The sequence below is a fragment of the Perognathus longimembris genome, chromosome 3 (genome assembly GCF_023159225.1).
Source record: "Perognathus longimembris pacificus isolate PPM17 chromosome 3, ASM2315922v1, whole genome shotgun sequence".
NCBI classification, from domain to species: Eukaryota; Metazoa; Chordata; class Mammalia; order Rodentia; family Heteromyidae; genus Perognathus; species Perognathus longimembris.
The window spans coordinates 24,209,107-24,228,594 of NC_063163.1; positions in this window are offsets into that span (position 1 = coordinate 24,209,107).

Below are 19,488 nucleotides of genomic sequence, written 5' to 3' on the forward strand. Positions count from 1 at the left end.
TTGTAAAAAATTATATTAAGAAAAGTAAGCCAGACCCAGAGAAACACAAGTTGCATGGTTTCCCTCATTCACAGTAGCTAGAATGTGCCTATAAATCTACAAGTAAACACATTGGGTGGCAAGCAAGGGATTACAAATGAATCTCTATGGAGAGCTTGAATAGTACAATTCTTTAGAAAGAATAAGTCAAAGACCAACAAAATAAGTACCAGGAAATGGTTACTTGCAAGATGAGAGAGTAGGGTTAAGGGGAGAAGGGTAGACAAATGAGGTGGGGAAGAGGGAAGGATGCAGTCAAGAATGCATTGTGTATACCGCAGAATTGAGAAAATAAGTGAAGGTGTGGGAAGAAGGGGAGTGAAGATGTTGAAGGAATGACACAAATCAAGATGCATCCTGTACATAAACTGCTTTGTTAAATGGTAAAAATAATTTTTAGTATATAATAAAAATAAGTAGAAGTAAGGGAAGGGGGATTGGAAGGAAGGTTGGAAGGAGTGGGTAAGAATGTGAAAGGAGTAACAGTGATCAAGATGTACTACATTCATAACCTACTTTGTTGAATGGCAAGTCATTTGTACAAGTACTTAAAGATAATAAAAACATTCAAAAATATAGTTCCAAAGTTGAAAGAACATAACTATTTGAAAAGTTCACTCAGGAGTCTGGAAAAACTTTTTAGATAAAATGTTAGTGTGTTGAAATACTGTACAAAGTAATAAGTAATGAAGTTTGAAAAATTCTGTTCTAAAGCATCCGTGTGCCAACATTGGGTAAGGGGAAGTCTGTGGAAGGGTGTAGTTCAACAAGGTGGAGTGGTTTCTCAGTCCCATAGTTTGGAAGTACTAGTACATGCTCATAATGGAAAGCACATTGACTTTTACCTGGTTTTAAGTTTCTACATCCATTGCAATCCCTTATTACATGTACATAGGGTTAAGTACTGTAGCTACTCAGACCCTCCCATTCTATTGCAAAGGGGGGTGTCGATCTCAAATACGATGACTATAATCTGCACCTTGTGTTCTCAACAAGAATGGTGACAAGTATCCTGGGAAATGTAAATCTTATGGAACTTATATTAATAGAAATTTAATTTTAAAATTAGTGAATTATATGTCACCCAATCAAGCTTCAGGAGAAAAGAGGGAATTCGTCCAATCTATTATTGAACACAACCATTAAAATGTTGAAATTTTTAAAATCAACTTTCTGAAATTGAAAAACATAGTACTGGCCTTGAGGGAGATTTACAATGTCATTTTGATGAAAGCGATCACACCTCATATGAAAAAACAACAACAGGGTGAACAAATGCAGCAGTAGTACTCACTAAACATTATGCTGAAAATGAACTATACAGCTTATGGGTGGGGAAAGGACGAAAGTGTAGAAGAGAGTGAGGGAAGGGGTGACATTGTCCAAAAAGAAATATACCCTTTACCTGACTTATGTAACTGTAACCCCTTTGTAAATCACCTTTATAACAAAATTGTTTTTAAAAAAGGAGGCCCACAAAAAATATAGAACCTTTAAACTTTTTAGAAAAATCTAGAAGTTTCCAGAAAAGACACCAGTATGAAAGTCTCTTTATGATGCATACATAATTTACCACCAATATAATTAGGCTTAAGTTGTTTCCATTTCTGTTCATTGGGATAGATGTGTATATGTTTGCAGAAAAGCAGAGAGGGAGTCAAAACAAAGAGCATGTGCTTCAAATTTGATCTTACTTAATCAGAGTCCAGATGCCATGTATTGAAAGAGCAAACTTTTTGGAGAAAGAATTAGCTAAATGCATTGAATCAACATTGCAAACAAATAAAAATGGATGCTTGGCTCCTGAATCCAATTTCTACTCAATGTAAGTACTCAAAAATAAACATACTGGTAATGGAAAGTAAGGTCACATCAAGTTTGAATCTGGAGGTCAAACATGATCTATCTCGGTACAAACTTACCTTAATCATGTTTCACTTAAAAAAAAAAAGCATTGATTAAAATGTGACTACTTAAGGAATATGTAAAGCAAATACCTTAATATCTTAACAGAGTTTTGACTCCCAGGTTAGAAATTCTTTTACCACTTAGAGATATGGAAAGGTTTGCCCTTAGAATTTTGAACTTGTGTTCCATGAATGAATGAGTGAATACAATAATGATGCATTAAATAGTGAACAAAATAAGTATGGAGGGTTCCACGCTTGGGCCAAGCATATGCAAACCTAGGCAAGGAGAAAACCTTCATTTAGACAGAAAAGGGCATGACCAGCCTTGGGAAATTTTATGACTTGTCTTGGTACTGTTGAAGGCAGGGTAGCTATAGTTCAATGCAAGTGTTTTTAGCTCTTTATGAGTCCCAAGTTGTCTATTGCAATGAGTTTTAGGGTGGAGTGGGTATGGAGTAGTTTTATGACAATAAAATTTTAATCTTGTAGAAATCTGGTCATTCCTTACTTATTTTTTACTACTCCCCAACATTGACTCAAATTTACAAGTGTTCACTTAGGTGTCTCTTAAACCTGTTCTGGAAAAGATTAACTCCATGCGGAGACATTGTAATATACGTATGATGCACAGATCTGCTGGCAGCCATTCTTGAACCTTTTTCACCGAGTTGGAAACATCACATTTCTATCATGGAGAAGGAAACACATTTAAATGTGCTAACATTTTCTTAGGTATCTATAATGTAAGCTTGGAGAAGGACTAGGGTATATAGTATAGGACTTCCAAATAGTAGTAGGATTTGTTTGAATTATATTACATTTTTTAGTATTTGCCTCTTGAGAAGGAAAAGTAAAGATAAAGTGGGCCACAGATCATTTTAATAAATAATTTTCCATGACTGTTATGTAGAAAAGCCAAAACAATCTTCCTTACTTCAGAAATATTGGCGATATTTAACCATTCAAGATGGAATCAATTATTTTTTTGCCAGTCCTGGGGCTTGAACTCAGGGCCTGAGCACTGTCTCTGGCTTCTTTTTGCTCAAGGCTAGCACTCTACCGCTTGAACCACAGCGCCACTTCCGGCTTTTTCTATATATGTGGTGCTGAGGAATCAAACCTATGGCTTCTTGTATGCAAGGCAAGAACTCTACCACTAGGCCATATTCCCAGCTCTGGAATCAACTATATTCAAGAAACATTCATTGAATAGCTAATCTACATATCACAGTAAACAGGACTTGTAAAACTCACCTACCTAAACTACTAACTCAGAACAGCGAGAACTGCGTGATTTTGAATGGGCAGTTCTACTTTCCTCAAGCAGGACAGAGACTAGGTTATGCTGTGGTAACAAACATTCCCAATGTTTACTTAAAATAAGAAAGAAGAAAATAGAAAGCTCTACCTCTCTCTCCCACTAAATGTTCATCATAAGATGGCTGGGGAATCTGTGTAATGTCAATCTCACTCCAAGATCCAAGAGGATGGATTAGTCACTATTTGAAATGCTGGAAATCACTGACAAAAGGTCCTAAATTCTAGAAGGTGTCCTAAATCATTACTCAGAACTAGGTATCTGACATCAGGAACCAAGAAGTGTAATCCTGCCAAGAAATTTTTGTTTTGTTTTGTTTGCCAGTGCTGGGGCTTGGACTCAGGGCCTGGGCACTGACCCTGGCTTCTTTTTGCTCAAGGCTAGTACTCTACCACTTGAGCCACAACACCCCTTCTGACTTTTTCTATATATGTGGTGCTGAGGAATCGAACCCCGGGCTTCATGTATGCGAGGCAAGCACTCTACCACTAGGCCATATCCCCAGCCCCTGCCAAGAAATTTTTAAAGGCAAATCTTAGAAAATTTCATATATCCATTCTAATTATTTTATCTTACAATAACCCAATTTTTAGCTGGGTGCTTCTGGTTCATGCCTGTATACTTACCTACTCAGGAAGCTGCAATCTGAGAATGGCAGTTTGAAGCCAGCATGGGCAGGAAAGTTCTTGTGACTCTAATCTCCAGTTAACCAACAGAAAACTGGAAGTGGTGCTGTGGCTCAAAGTAGTAGAGTGCTAGCCTTGAGTGAGAAAGTTCAGGGACAGAGCCCAGGCCCTGTGTTCAAGTCCCACAAGCGATAACAAGAGAAAAGTTATCCAACTTTTTACAACTTATGCAAATCCACTACTGTACTAATAAAGCTTTATTACCAACACACACACACACACACACACACACACACACACACACACACACACACAGAATAAGCTGACCCTGGATACATACAGAGGGAAAATCATGTGAGCTTTTAACACATGCAAAGAGATTCATGCTTTATACTGAAAGCAACAAGAATCTATTGAAGTAATTCAAACTGCATGAAGAAATACTCAAAAGTTCACTTTGAAAGCACTCTCTAGTAACCGAGAGGGCTATGTTCAGATTTCATAGGTCCCTTTTAATCCAAAGGCAGGGAAATCGATCCGCAAATGGAGAGAACCCAGCAATGATGGTGAATACAAATGAAGACTGTAAATCACACTGAATAGAAATAGGTGGATTTGAGAAATAACAAAGTTGAGTTGGAAAGATTGTGAAGGTTGGGCTGGGGATATGGCCTAGTGGCAAGAGTGAGGCCCTGGGTTCAATTCCCCAGCACCACATATACAGAAAACGGCCAGAAGTGGCACTGTGGCTCAAGTGGCAGAGTGCTAGCCTTGAGCAAAAAGAAGCCAGGGACAGTGCTCAGGCCCTGAGTCCAAGCCTCAGGACTGGGCAAAAAAAAAAAAAAAAGATTGTGAAGGTTAAGGGGAGAGGAGGGACTATGATATGTCATGCTCTGGTTTTACCTAACAGTTAAATACAGAACATACAACAACTGAGAAAGGGATGAAGATAGAGGAGATGATTTAATAAAAAGTGACTGTTGGTGATGTAGGTCAGTTATAGAGGGTTTTGCTTAATATGGGTAAGGCTTTAGGGTTCATCTCAAGCACCACAAAGACCTTGTGGAACAACTTGAACAACTCTCAGGGTTTGGAAATAGAGCATTACTATTGGATCTTTTTCCTGATTCTAAAATTTCTATTAAACTGTACTTAGCATTTCTCTAGAAAAATTCTTCCCTTCTACCTTCTTTGTCATGGTGAAAATACTTTAATATTATATTTTAATTCTTTTTTCTTCTGAAAAGTAACTCTTTTTGAAGAGCTACTTAATAGTGTTATGACTGGGCAAACAAATGAAAGATGTATGGAAACAATGTTTTAGAATAAAAGTCATACTCATTTAATACTAAGTCTAGAGAATTTTCTAAAATTCAAGTTTTCCAGAGGTGATTTCCCTCCATTCTACCCAGAATTTCTGTCAGTTCCTGTTAATATGTGAATATTAATGGCTGGATAATGAAGCATCATGTTCTCATGGGTATATGAAATCAAATTGGAAAGAATAATATGCCAAGAGGCATAAGACAATTGTAGAGTTGTAGCTGGGAAACTGGAGGAGAGTCCTGTCACGCTTTGCTCAGCTTAATGACTTATGACTTTCCCAGACTTATAATGTGTTTGGGATGCCTCTTCTGTTGGGTCCTCAGCCCGGAGCCGTTTTGGGTCATTTTCATGTCTCTTTCCTCTTTTCTTGCAATAACTTCCCCCCACCCCCAGGGTCTAATACAGAGTTTGACGCTCTATAAGCACTAAACAAAATATCAACCAGGAACATGAACATGTGAAAAAGAAAATGGGAAATCAGAACTTTCTGGAACACTCATAATCAAATGTGCTTATCAGGAAAAGAAATCACACAGATGTTTTTTGTAACAAGCAGAACTCAAATTAGTCATTCATGATTTCTGCTGATCACATTAGAATCACCATTTCTGCTGATCATTAGCATCACCTCTGCTAAGGAAAAAAAAAAACTCAAAATTTGCCATTGGTTTTTTTCCCCTAAGCAATATTTTAAACATGAAAGAGCATAGAAGGGAATTAAAAGAAAAGCCTCTAGCTGCAAATGATTCCTTATCATGAACCATTTCCTATGAGTGACTAGTCCCACTGGCATTCCCTGGGAATTAACCTTTGCTGCTACTTGTTACCTGATGTGTTGCCTGAATAAAAAACATGCATGGCAGAGCACCATTTATTCACTCGGCCCCAGGAAACGTGAGCACACAGCCCCCTCTGATTCAGCAATGAGGTGTTCCAGATCACACACCTAACACACAGGGATACATGTGCTGATTCAGAAAACTCATCACAGGAAAAGCAACAAGTCAGCACCCAGTAAGCAAGGCCTTACATTAATCATTATGCTTTTAATAAAACTGAGGTACATTTGAGTCACAACCCACTGACAGCCCTGTGAGAACTTTAGAGAGCAGTATGTGCAATTACAAAGCTAAAAAGGAAAAGCAGGGGCTGGGAATATGGGCTAATGGTAGAGTGCTTGCCTCCTATATGTGAAGCCCTGGGTACGATTCCTCAGCACCACATATACAGAAAAGGCCAGATGTGGCACTATGGCTCAAGTGGTAGAGTGTTAGTCCTGAGCAAAAGGAAGCCAGGGACAGTGCTCAGGCCCTGAGTTCAAGCCCCAAGACTGGCAAACAAAACAAAACAAATAAAATGGAAAAGCAGGAGGACGTTAGGGCAGTTGGGGAAGTCTTTGGTTTTACAAGTTATTTTTTTTCCACATGATCAAATCAACCTGAAACTAGGACAGTACTTTTCATTTTCCTCTAAGGTTTTTCATTTTTCTTTGTAGCATAGTTAAAAAAAAAAAAAGAGGAAGAAAAGAAAGCGGAAGAAGCGGAGGAATATGGTATTAGCAGTAAGTAGAAGCAGGAGGAGGGTGAGAATGAGAACAAGGAAGAAAAGTTAATATCCCTTGCATTCACCAAAATAAAAATTTATGAAGCTCTTTGTATGGTTAATGTATAGTTATTTCTCATATATCATTATATAAATGTGGTCGTTTATAATGTTTCCATTGCATAAAACATGACTGCAAAGGTAATCAATCTGCAAATGGTCTATAGAAGAGAAAATACTAAGACTGGGGGAGTTGTCTGGTGTGATGGCAAAGAACACTGGCTATAGAATTAGACACTCTGGGTAGCTTCTAGCACCTCTACCATGTGTGAATTTAGATCATGCTGTTCAAATGTGAAAATGCCCAATCATTAGATTATGTGTTTATAGACATGATACCCATATCTTCGTGGTTAGATGTTTACTAAAAAGGTGAATGACTTAGCATTTGATAAGTGATCAATAAGTGATAATAAGTATGGAAACTGTAGAAATGTTGACTTGGCTTTGGGTAGATAAGATGAGAGAATTTATATATACTCCGAAACATCTCTGTGTCTGTCTTTCCTTTTGCCTTTGTCATACATCAAAGCCAAGTTCTATAACCAGACTATTTTGTGGGTACTTTATCATATAATAAGTTACCTTTAGTGGTAGTAACACATTGGTATTGCTAATAGGCCCTTAAAAGTGAACCAACATTTCGGTTGTTTTATGAGGTTCATTACTTTAGAAATTCCCATAGCAATCCCCAAATCTTGAGAAACTATGAACTACTTTTAAATACATAGAGAAATACCCATTAGTGCCCCCCCCAAAAGAGCATCTTTGTTGAAATACTAGCATTCATTCCCTTAGGCCAGAAAGTAACTTGGTATGACTTGAGCTAGTGGCTTAGCGGTAGAGTGCTTGCCTAGCATTCATAAAGCCCTATGTTCGATTCCTCAGTACCACATAAGCAGAAGAAGCTGGAAGTGGCACTGTGGCTCAAGTGGCAAAGTGCTAGCCTTGAGCAAAAGGAATCCAGGGACAGTGCTTAGTCCCTGAGTCCCAAGCCCCAGGACTGACAAAAAAAAAAAAAAAAAAAAAAAAGGAAGCATCACTAAGGGATGTCCCCAAGAGCCCCTTCCTCACACCCTTGAGGCAATCTTGCAATAACGCTCATTGAGCCCTTAGTGTACAGCCACCCTATTTTGTTTTATATGTCTAAATTTATTTCATCCTGGTGGACAACCATGAGACAAGTACCAATTTTATCCCCTTTTTTTTTTTTGTTTTTATTTATTGGTCCTGGGGCTTGAACTCTGGGCCTGGGAACTGTCCCTGAGCTCTTCAGCTCAAGACTAGTACTCTACTACTTGATCCACAGCACCACTTCTGGTTTTATAGTGGTTAATTGGAGCTAAGAGTCTCATGGACTTTCCTGCCAGGGCTGGCTTTGAACGGTGATTCTCAGATCTCAGTCTTCTGAGTAGCTAGGATTACAGGCGTGAGCCACCAGTGTGCAGCTTTTATGCCCATTTTATAGGTGAGAAAACAGAGGCACACAGAGATTAATTTTCTTTCTTGAGTTTACTCAGCCAGCAATGGATCAATCAGTATTCAAACATTATAGTGTGAAACACCAGTCTCTGAAATGTGTTACATCTATAAACACTGGTGAAAGTTTTAAATGGTAACTAGAGCTTGGAGTTATTACAATCAACTGCTAAAAATAATGTACTAATCTTAGCCAAAATATGCTAATATTAGGAGGGGGAAAACGTCCCCTCTACCACTTGGATCTGATGCTTTACAACTTTCAAGTTAACCAAAAATAGATAGGTTAACAGGAGAAAGGATGTGTTTCTTTACATAAACATATGAAATTTGGCTAGATAGAAGAATACCAAGTCTATGCATGCAGCAAAACTATGAGAGAGACTGGAGAGCTACTTTGTGCTTTTGGATGCCATTGGTAATAGTCAGACTGCCACCATAGCAGTTGAATCCAAAGGAATCTTGTAGAGAGGGTAATGAACAAACTTTGGAAGTCAAGCCTTACATTCAGGAGGTACTGCTTAGGTTAGGGAGAGTTTAGATAAAATTTATTTTGCATTATCTATATTATATACATTATCTATACTGTATTATATTATCTATATTATCACTTAAAAATAATCCTTATACCAACTCTGAATTACACTCCCATTTCCCACATTCATACAGCCATCTCTTAGATGTGAAACAAGCATGCGTAGATTGCCCTCCAAATAAAGTTAGAGCTGATTTCAGGAACATGTAACTGCCATCTTAGTACCCAGGAGGTTGAAGTGGGAAGACCTCAAATTCAAGGTCAGTCTACCAAGCAAGATCCTCTCTCAGAAAAAAATAAGACAACATGAACACTTGAGATTAGCTTTAAACAATGTGTGTCTGTAATTAACTCCTAATAACTGTGTTTGGAAGTCATCTGTAGATCAATCATTGTATCTACAGCAATATCACAGTTGTATAATAGTTGTTATAGGTAGCAATTGACCCATAAGAGTTGTCAAATAAACATCTTTTATGAATCAATGCAACTATTAAGTTGATATCATGCTGATATAAACAAAATGTAAGTTTTCATATGTGGTACTATCAATTCCTTGAAATGTTCAATTGCTTTTATTGACAAATGAACATAATTAAGGTGAAAATTAGAGCTTAAAGTTTATGAAGTGACTTCACAAAGCTTTATGTTCTCACAGATTGGATAGAAAATCAGGATTAATCAACCATTTTAAATACCCTTGGTTTAAATTTCAATGTGTATTATACACTAAATATTGCCAGGTACCAGTGGCTCACATCTACAATTCTAGCTACTCAAGAGGTTGAGATCTAAGGATCATGGTTTGAAGCTAGCCTGGGTAGGAAAGCCTGTGAGACTCTTATGTCCACTTTACTGCCAAAAATCCCAGAAGCAGAGTTGTGGTTCAAGTGGTTGAACCTTGAGCAAAAGAATCCCAGGAACAGTGTCCAGGTCCTGAGCTCAAGTCTCAGGACCCTGGGGACACAAAAAAAACTACAGCTCACATCTGTAATACTAGCTACTCAGGGGCTGAGCTCTAAGGATTCCAGTTCAAAGCCAGTTAGGGCAGAAAAATCTGTGAGACTCCTATCTCCATAACCACCAGAAAACCAGAAGTGGTGCTGTGGCTCAAGTGGTAGAGCACTAGCCTTGAGCTGAAGACCTCAGAGACAGCACTTGAACTCTGGGCCTATCCAGAGTTCAAGCCCCATAACCACCACCACAACAACAAAAACCCTACATATTTAGAGATTTATTATCTCAAACTACTGTGGAAGCTGAAAAGTCTCCAATCTGCCTTCTACATGCTATAGATACAGGAATAGCAGTGGTATGGATGAAAGGACTAAGGACTACAAGGCTGATAATGAAGATTCTAGCCTGGGTCTGACCCATGAACTAGCAGTGCCAGAAACAGAAAAAGACGAAAGTTCCAAATGATGCGACCAGGCAAAGGCAGGCATGATTTCTCTTCAAGCCTATCGTGAATTTCATGAGACTCATTCTCATTCAGCCAATTGTCAGTTACTTGAGCAGTATTTCAATATAAATACATAAATAAAATACTATAATGTCTAGAAATCATTAATCTACAGAGCACAAGATCTAGACTTTGGAAGTCAAGCAAGCTTGGTTCATACGCTATGCTAACAGTCCTGTGACAATCTCACAAATTGCTGGCTTCCATCAGCAATAACTCTCATAGCACACACTTTAGTCCAGGCAGATACATGGTCATTGGCTAACACACTCGTCAGAATGTTAACTCCATAAGATCGGGGACTTTATTTGGAGAGTGGGGGTCAATTTGAGGCTCTCAGTATATCTCCACCACAGGGCCTGGTTATCTGTGTTTAACAGTATTTGTTGAGTGATGAAAGAATGAAATAGAAAATTTTGGGAAATGTGTCCTTCTTCCAGTTTAATAAGTTTCTGAAATCTGCTGAAATGCATGCTTCTGTGGGAGTGACCGTTTAAACTCCTGCTGTGCAATGAATAAGTGAAGGATGGCAGAATAGGCAGAATCAATCCCAAGAAGGGGGCCTAGGGATAATGGGCTCATGCCTTAAATCAAAGAGAAACTTTTTCAAGGTCATCAATCTACTCTCCTCTGAAATCACATCTGCCATGTGTACTTAAGGAGTATAAGTATGTCAGACAGAAGTAGAGATGCTGTTTAAAAGCAGATTCCTAGCCTCCATGCACAGATGTTCTGATTCAGTGAATCCACTTGGTACCCAGAACAGCCTTCATTGTGATCAAAGAGAAGTTGTCTCTGGCAGGTGGTCGTTCATCCACCTTTGAGGAATCTGAAAATCAACCTCTGGGACTTTCTGGCTGTGCCAAGAGCTGGCCTTGGTAGGGAGTCACAATTAATGTGGGTAAAATGATTTCATATCTTTGGGTGGAAAATCAACTGAGCATGCCAAAGATCAATATTGTGTTTCATCTGAGATTCCCTGTTCACTTTCTCCTGCCACACCTTTCCAACTGTGGCGATGGGAACAATAACAACCCTGTGTTCTTCCGTTTCATCAGAACTGTTTTATGTGTCCCCTTAAAAAAGTGTGTGCTCACAGAAATGGAGGGACAAAGGGTGAACAAATGCAGCAGTGGAACTCAGAAGACACTATTGAAAATAAACTATACAACTTGTGGGAAGGGAAAACTGGGAGAGAATGAAGAATAACGCTGCCCCCAAAGAAATGTACTCATTACCTGACTTGTAAAACAGTAACCCATTTGTACATCACCTTAATAATAACAAAAAAAATTATAATGTGTGCTCATTCTTTTTTTTTTCCCCCCCGCCAGTCCTGGGGCTTAGACTTGGGGCCTAAGCACTATCCCTGGCTTCTTTTTGCTCAAGGCTAGCACTCTGCCACTTGAGCCACAGTGCCACTTCTGGCTTTTTCTGTATATGTGGTGCTGAGGAATAGAACCCAGGGCTTCATGTATATGAGGCAAGCACTCTACCTCTAGGCCATACTCCCAGCCCTGTGTGCTCATCCTTATACAAAGGTAAACCTACAAGCATGCTGTGATGGAGAAAAACCAATGGCTAGGATTTTACTCTTTGATTTCCTTCCATGACTATCTTATATTTTAACCTCAAAAATATGCTGTACATGACAAATGTCTGTGGAGTTGCTTAAAGTGCACCACATTCTATTTATTTATTTAGTATTTATTTATTTGGTGCTGGTCCTGAGGCTTCCATTTAGGGCCTTGGTACTGTCTGTGAGGTTTTTTTGCTCAAGGCTAGCACTCTACCACTTGACTTTTGGAAGTTTTAGTGTTTAACTAGAGATTAGAGTCTCACAAACAGTCCTGTCTGGGCTGGCTTTGAACCACCATCCTCAGTCTCCAGCTCCTGAATATCCAGGATTACAGGCCTGAGCCACTTGCACCTAGAATCACATACTCATCTAACTCTCCACATTAAATCCCAAAAAAAGTAGTAAGTGGAAATGGGAAGCATTTTCATTACCATGACAGGTTTCCTTATATAAGGAAGCAGTGTGAATCACAATTTTAAAAAATGGGAAGGTCCAATACAAGACCTGGGAAACAATATCATCTTTAATATCATTCAAAATCTCTATCTGCCCAGAATTCTGCCACCTTGGAGCATCTACCATTTCCTTCAGATATAGCTCATTTCTAATAAAGAAAGAGTATAGAATAGCAGGAAAGAAAGAAGAGGATATTTTGCTTTACAAAGTCCTATGAGCTGAGTTGAGTATAAAGAGAGAAACTCACCCCCCTTTTTAATTTTCTAATGGACTGCAGATCCCACTAACAGAATCAACCAACTAGTGAACAACTACTATTAATGGAGCAGCTACTAAGGTACAAAAACTGGATTAAGTACCACAGGTAATTACAAAGAACAGTCTCTAGTTTCATGGACCATAGAAGGTATTTATTGAGAGAAAACACAAAATATCTGAAACATATACAGAAAAGTATTAATAATTATGCCACACTACAAATATATCCTGATGGAGGAAAGGAAATAATCACCATGAAAAGAATGCAATCCTAGCTGGACATGGTAGCTCAAGCCTGTAATTCCAGATATTTGGAGGATGGAGGATAGAGACTAAAGGATCATAGTTCAAGGCCAGGCCAGGTAAAAAAGTTCCTAAAACTCCATCTCAACTAGTGATTGAGCATGAGAGCTCCAGGGGAAGCTCAAGTGAGAAGATCTCACTCTTCCCAGACTGGCCTGAACATAAAGCAAGACTTTACCTCAAAATAATCAAGGCAAAAAGTCAATTGGAAGTGTGACTCATGTTAGAGTTCTTGCCTAGCAAGTATGAGGCACCAAGTTCAATTTCAAAGAGTATCACACACACACACACACACACACACACACACACACACACACGTACATATACTAATTCCATAATCAATATAGCAAACAAAAGAAAAGATAAATAAAACCCCTAAACTGAGTATACTATCTGCTACCTGATACCTTCCTCATTTCATTTTTGTTGTTGGTTGTATTTGTTTGTCAGTTGTGGGGTTTGAACTCAGAGCCTGAATGCTGTCCCTGAAGCCAGCACTCTACCACTTGAGCCACAGTGCCATTCATGGTTTTTGAGTGGTTCAATGGTGATAAGAGTCTCACAGACTTTCTTTCCCAGGCTGGCTTCAAATTGCAATCCTCAGATCTCAGCCTCCTCAGTAGCTAGGATTACAGGAGTGAGCCAGGAGGGCCCAGCCTCATTGCATTTCTTGAAAGCTACATCAAACTACCCTTTGCTAGGAAGGCAGTATGATGTCATTCAAGATTAAATTTCAGAGATGGCTCCAAAGCACTTTTTAAAAATCTGATTTACAAATTCCCAAAGGCAGTCAACTTTTTAAAATGAGTCCTCTAATATGTTCTTAAAATCATTCATAGCTTCTAAAGGAGTATTTTTTCAATAAGACTGGACACAAAGCAGAGATTCTTAATGACAATTTCACAGCATGCTTAGGAATTGGTAAGGAAAAGGGACAAATCCTATGAGTTTTGTCTTCTTAGAAATTTTTTATAAACAAAAGAGAAAGCCCTTATAATGAATAACTAGTTCCAAAATATACAACTTAAGAGAAAGGAATTATTTTTCTCCGAAATAGTTTCCTTCCTTCTCCTTGTCCTAATTGTTCTTGCGGTAGGGTCCTCCTGCCCTGGAACAATAGACTCTTATTTCCACATGATAAGCTGCAAGCAATCAAAAAATACTTTTCTAATGGAATACAGATAAGAGAGAGAGTATCTATCTGTGAGTGAGGGGGAAAAAAATCCACTGCCTAACAAAAATAAAAGCTATCACCAGTATAGTACTGAAGTTCATACTCAAATGGAAGAAAAGAAAATGAGCTTTCACCATAATGATTTTGGTGTTTAGAAAAGTATCTCCCCCATTTTCACATTTCAAAACCTGTTCCAAACAACTCAGAGGGACTGGAGGGAATGTGAGGAAGATCAGAGAACAAACACTTCTTGGCACCCTGGCCTTACTGTGCCACAGGCATATTGTGATTATGAAATAAAAAGTTGTTCCTCAAGTAGGAAGGTGTGTCTGCTTGTATTTTGAATACCAAGGCTTCTAGTGGAGCTTTGTTTTCAAACAGGTGATCAGAACATTTTATCATAACTCTGCTAGTGGTTAAAATTGTGAAGTAACTCAGAAGAGCTCCATTCAGTGAGCACCTACTACACACCAGGTGCATACAATATGGAACTCAGTTTTCACAAGGGCCCTATCTGCAATCTGACACATAGAAACACTGAGGCCCCAATACTTTAATCTGTCAACAGTACATGGATCAAAGAGTTAATCGTTGATCTTGGCTCAAAAGCATTGGATCAACCTTCTTTCCCCCCACTTCCACCTACCCAGAGTTCTTACACTTCTCTAGCGTCTTCCTGTCATGGAGGAAATAAAAACAATTCACATAACTTGTTAATGATTTAATGTGTTATCTGTTCGAGAATCATACTGGACAGAATAATATTTAAACTTGGGTCTATCGTGGCAATGTTTCAAAGCATCTGGAAAGGAGGGATTTTTTTTTCTTAAGGCTGAGGTGAAACTTGACCACACCTCTCAAACTACCCCCTGTAGGCCGCCATGTTGCTCAACCCCAGGGTCAGGTACACAGGAGTCTAAGACATGTGGTCAATTACAGAGTTGTAGGACACCAGGAGTGACCCCAAGAACTCATCCATCATTTGCCACTAAACAGACTTCATCAGTCATCTCAGTCCAATGTCTGTTTATGTTACAGAAAAGAAACTGAATCCTAAAAGGTTAGGTAATGACTCTATTAATAACAGATTTAGACTTAACATTAACAATTAGCTGGGGGACAGAAGAGAAGTGGGGAGAAAAGGGTGAGGAAGCCAGGATCGGAAAGCAATGTTCTTAGACTTTGAAGTTGGTTCTAACAGTTGATGTTTAAAAGAAATTGATCTCATTCCAACTAATGTGACAACTTGAAAAAACTAAGGATTAGCCTGATATATCAAACAAAGTTCTATTTCAAAGATGTGGGATGGGATCACAATTCTTATCAGAAAAAATATCATGGATATTTTATCCTTGAATGTCCCTGGTCTTTAGTCTGTTTTCCCAAGTACTGTGAGTCCCATCATTCTTCTTTTCAGAAGGAGAATGAACACTTTGGGTTATTCCTTTCGGTCCCTAATTGCAAAGCATGAGCTAGCAAGCTTAAGCTTTGCTGTAGTGGATTTCACGCTGTGGCTACCTAGGAGCTGTGTGAGTGCTAGAAACCACTGGATACACTGATAGCGTGGTTCTTACCTCAGAAGAGAAAGAAGTTAATCACTAGAGGAACTAAGGTGACTGGAGAGGATTTGGGGCCTGCATAGCATTGGCTTCTTTGCCCTAACCATGACCTTGTCCTGAGACATCCTTGTAAACAGGGCTTCCTTGTCTAGAGAAAATCTGATAGATTATCACAGTACACCAACAGTTCTGCAGCCCCTAAAAGCTACAGAGAGCACCCTGAGAGAAGTTTCCACACTTAGCACACTGTCCAAGATAGTCATCTCAACCATAATTGCTATGAATACCCAATCTAAAACTGCCGTGCAAATCATGGAGAACTGAGACCAAGGCACAGATGAGCATGAAAACAATGCCGCTTTTGTAAAAGAATGAAAACCATGTGGTATCGCACTTATGCATAGCTGAAGAGCTAAAGCTAAACCTAGGTTTATGATACATTTAGATGTTTATGTTTAAAATAATTGTTTATCTGGGATGCCATTGGCTCAAACGTCCTTACCACACAGCGTTGAGGAAGGTGCACATAACGAATTGGATTTTAGAATCACTTTTAATCCTGTTCTCTATGCTTCTACCAAGGATGTCAGCACCCACTTCTTATTGAAAAGAAAAAAGGCAAGAGTAGACAAGATTTTTCTTCAAGATATAAAGATGCTTTATCTTCAAATCATAAAAGGTGGCATATACAAGCCTGTGTGTTCTAACTCAGGCATTTCTTCGTGATGGGTCACAATTTGCTGCAGGGCTAAGGAAAGTTTCAAGAATGCTTTCACATGAAGAAAGTTTTCAGAACGTGTATGCTGGACAGTAACAGTAGGAAGGGAAGCAAGAAAAGATGCCAGTGGGAAATGTGTGGGCTCAACCAGGAAGGGAAATGCCAACAAGAGAAATGTACCACCTTTCCATTCAGCTCCATGTCATGAAACTTATTGTGATAAGAAATGGCAGATGTGACATGACCTTCACAGCTTGACTTTTTAGTCTGCCCTAATGAGATGGGCACAGTTGATAGTCATCTAGACAGCTAGAAATGTTTGTTTGAATTCATTCTGTATAATTAATAAACATGAACAATTTTTAAATGTTTACTAAGCTGGGCACTGCTGGACTTACGTCTGTCATCCTAGCTAATCAGGAGGCCAAGATCTGAAGATATTGGTGGGAAGCCAGCCCATGCAGACACATTCAGGAGACTCCTCATCTCTAATTAACCAATCAAAAGCTGGAAGTGGAGCTATGGCTCAAGTGGTAGAATTCTAGCCTTCAGCAAATAGGCTAAGCAAGAGTGAAAAGTACTAAAAGAGAGAAAAAAAAATTACTTGAACTGGAAAGAAAAGTGAAGAAACCTCATGAAGATTCAGCCTAACACACTATTGAGCACCAAAGATAGCATGTATAATTGTACTGATAGACCCTCTGTTTTAAAAGCTCCTGCAAAATGTGAAAACTCTGCCTTAGAATAGAGTGTCAGTATTATGTGTGGCATTGCTCATCTCTTAAGGAAAATCCTCCAGTGGCCAACCAAAATTCCTCATAGAGGGCAGCATACTGAGAAGATGAACAGCCGACTATTGAGCCTATACGACTTTCCATTTTTATAGCAAAGCTTTCTCTTATTAATGTCATCTACTGAGCCCTCATTATGCACTAAATATACAAACAGAAGTAGTTCTGACTACAGAAGGGACACTAGATTTGCAAACAAATACATTTAAAATGTGTGATGTGTTATAAGGAAAGTAAGCCTGTGGTAGTAAAGGTAAAGTAGGGACAGAAGATCTGAGAGAATATTTAAACCAGCTTCCTAAGCAGAATTCCTTTCCTAAAAGAATTTTCTTCTAGCTATTTGATACACATTACTGATGGCATCTTTGACTAGGATACGAATGTCTTATGTAAACCCCCCATTCAAATTATAAATGCATGCATCTTTCAGCCATTCAACCACTATTTAGCCACCTACTATGTGTGAATGATTTGTTTCCAGTTTTAAATCCTGAATCAATGGCAGAATGAGCCTCAAACTATCTGAAGATTCCAATCCTTGAAGAGAAATATCAGAGTGATTTGCTTGTTATTCTTAGTTCAGCTCTCTGGAAAAAATTCTACAAAGAAACTGGGTGAGACATCTAAAATAAAAATAAAAACTACCTTACTGATCCAGGGACATTTTACATCAGCATATCAAATTATATCCAAATAGCCAATATGAAAATCGCTCTCCAGATTTCATAGCATAACCAAACAATAACAAGAAAAAAAAGTTCCTTCAAAATATGATCTAGGTAAGATAACCAACAATGTTTATCTTCCCCTAAGCTATTGTGATGATTAATAAGATAATGTTCACAAAGGACTTTGAAGGAGTAATGTAATGTTCTTTGAAGCATTGTCATTTTGTTATTAATGAGTTTTGATTCTGACAGCTGCCAATTGCATCGCAGCCATGGTAAACCATCGTAGTCCTCACACAGGAAGGGGAAGATGATACAGGAGAGCAGATAGTGGGGAGTGGCAGATAACATTTGCTGCAGAAAAAGCAAAGTCCTGCAAGACACAGAAGCTGTAGATAAATCATCTAGAAAACTGGGCTGAGAATATGGCCTAGTGGCAAGAGCACTTGCCTCGTATACATGAAGCCCTGGGTTCAATTCCTCAGCACCACATTATAGAAAAGGCCAGAAGTGGCACTATGGCTCAAGTGGCAGAGTGCTAGCCTTGAACAAAAAGAAGCCAGGGACAGTGCTCAGGCCCTGAGCCCAAGCCCCAGGACTGGCAAAAACAAACAAAACAAAACGCTTGCCTCGAAAACAATGGAGAAGGCCAGGCAGTGTTAGGATGCCATCAAGGCCTGTACAGAAAGAAAGACATCCAAAATCCACACAGAAACTATTTAAATAGATAATCTAGAGTCACCCATACCAACCCCGAGTTAGCTGTATTGAATTCATTTAATCACACATGTAACTTAAAGCCAATCAGGCAACATTTATATGGGCCAGGTAAAGTGCTCAATGCTGGGTGTGTCAAAAATAAATGACTTATCTCCCATTTTTAAGTATCTTTTAAGGAAGTAGAAGGGGGTAGAGAGTCATAAAATACTTGGTATTGGAGTATTATAGAAAGAGGCACATACAAGGTAAAAGATTGGCTTGACAAAAGGCTCCTTTGTTTTTGGGTTTTGTTTGTGTGTGTGTGTGTGTGTGTGTGTGTGTGCCAGTACTGGTACACGAACTCAGGGCCTTGAGCTCTTGGCTTTTTGCTCAAGGCTTGTGCTCTACACAGTTGAGCCACATCGCCACTTTCAGCTTTTTGCTGGTTAATTGGCTGAGTCTTTCAGATTTATCTGCCCTGGCTGGCTTTGAACAGAGATCCTCAAATCAACTGCCTGAATAGCTAGAATTACATGCTTGATCCACTAGCATTGGACTTGAACCGCTTCATTTCAAGAAGAAAAATGGGTACAAGAAATGTATCCAATGCCCAACGTATGATACTGTAACCTCTCTGTACATCAGTTTGATAATAAAAATTTGAGGGAAAAAAAAAGAAGAAAAATGGTTGGAAAGCTTTAAGAAAGACTGAATCTTAGGGCAAAGAAAGGCAAAGTGACTAGAGACCATCACAGACCCAGGGATCCTGGAGGTAGGTGAAAGTTTACACAGTTAAAGGAAAGACTCAGGTATATTAAGCCCAGCTCTAGAAATAAAGGTTATCCTGAAGTCATCAAGAAGCCTCTTTTTTAAGGCTGTTAATAACATGATGATCACGTTTATGGTTTGAAGCTATTTCTCTACCCTTAGCATCAAATTTGGATCTGAAGGAATACTGCTCTGGGAAGCCAGTTAGGACCTTGCTG